The 1,733-nt window shown below is 59.3% G+C and overlaps 1 pseudogene; it reads left to right on the plus strand.

The window, feature by feature from the left end:
* The first annotated feature begins 6 nt into the window (after positions 1 to 6).
* LOC108522987 (proline-rich transmembrane protein 1-like) lies at positions 7 to 1,638 on the plus strand (annotated as a pseudogene).
* Positions 1,639 to 1,733: the final 95 nt, after the last annotated feature.

Consider the following 1,733-nt stretch of genomic DNA (forward strand, 5'->3'; position numbering starts at 1 on the left):
CCCCCCGCCGCTGCCTTCATCTCTCCATCTCTGCGCTGCTGCCGGCTGCGCCATCCAGCACCCAGACTCCAGCACCAGTCAAGGACCCCCACTCCGGCTGCAGGGACCCTGTCCCAGCGAGACCGCAGGCATGTCATCCGAAAAGTCAGGTAAAAACAATAACAAAACCTCCCACCTCCTCCACTGTCTCCAGACTCTCCTTCCCCCTTGCCCCAACCCCTCCCTTACCCCTCCTTAGCTGTAGTTCTATTTCATTTCCCTTCTCTCCAGCTCTCAACACTCCCCAATCCCCTCCTCTTTCTGTCTCCCCTTTCTCTTCCTTTCCTCTTTCCAGTCGCAGCCTCTGACCCTTGCCAACAACATGGGCAGGGGGGTAGGTTGAGGGGTGAAGGAGGTACAGCCAGGTTCTGCAGGGATGGCATCGTTGGGAGTGACAGATGGACAATTACTGGCTGGTATGGAGACATCCTGTGAAGAAATATGGAGACATGACCAGATGGGGTTGTCAAGGGAGCAAAATCCAGAGGGCTTTTCTTAATCCGCCCTAAAAGAGGTCCTGAGATTCTCATAGAGGCTGGGGCACTCCTCCCCCCACTGAAGGAACAGCAGAGTGGAACACATGTCATCCCACATGTGTTTATACAACTGTTGAATTGAGCACATATTAACACAGGGTTGCATGTCTACACATACGCACACACAGAACTAGCTCCGATAGGCCAGCCCAAAGGCAGCTATTGCAAAGGAGAGGGGATTGGGTCTGCAGGTGAGAGCTGGGTGCATGGTGATGAAAAGACACAAAAGAAGCAGAGGAGAGTTGTGACCTCAAAACTAGATTGGAAGGAAGAAGGAGCGGGGCAGATGGCCTAGATTCAGCCCCTCTCTTGCCCCTCAAATTAGAGATGGTTTCTCACCTGTCTCTCTCTATGTGTATCTCCCATTATCTTTCTCCATCCCTGACCGGCTGTTTCCCCTTACCCCTCCTCAACTCATCACTATGTCATCTTTCCCCTTATCCTCTCCTCCACTCACCTCCCCAGGACTCCCAGACTCAGTCCCTCACACTTCTCCACCGCCCTACAATGCCCCTCAGCCTCCAGCCGAACCCCAGCCCCACCGCCACAGGCAGCCCCTTCCTCGCACCATCACCACCACCACCACTACCATCAGTCTGGCACCGCCACCCTCCCGCGCTTAGGGGCAGGGGCCTGGCCACTTCCGCGGCCACCGCTCAGCGCGGTCCCTCCTCCTCCGCCACGCTGCCGAGACCCCCCCACCACGCCCCTCCCGGCCCTGCTGCCGGGGCACCCCACCCGGCTGCGCTACCTTGCCCCGCATGCCACCCGACCCTTACCTGCAGGAGACTCGCTTCGAGGGCCCACTTCCCCGCCGCCGCCCGCTGCCGCCGCCCCGCCCCGCCGGCGCCAGCCCAGACTGCCCAAGCCCCTGGCTTCGTGGTGCCCACGCACGCGGGGACTGTGGGCACGCTGCCGCTGGGGGGCTACGTAGCACCCGGATACCCCTGCAACTGCAGCCCTGCACTGCTTACGTGCCGGTCTACCCGGTGGGCACGGTGAGTGCCGGGCAGACAGGGACATGGGAAAGGGGGGCGCGATACAGGACTTGAAATTGGGAATACGCAGGGGCTAGTAGGATAGAGGAACAAGGGCAGGAAATTGGTAATGTTCCCGGCACAAGTCCTAGAAAGAAGGGAGCCTGAGACAGGAGGGACT

Source organism: Rhinopithecus bieti, unplaced genomic scaffold, assembly GCF_001698545.2.
Source record: "Rhinopithecus bieti isolate Rb0 unplaced genomic scaffold, ASM169854v2 scaffold_71539, whole genome shotgun sequence".
Taxonomy (NCBI): Eukaryota; Metazoa; Chordata; class Mammalia; order Primates; family Cercopithecidae; genus Rhinopithecus; species Rhinopithecus bieti.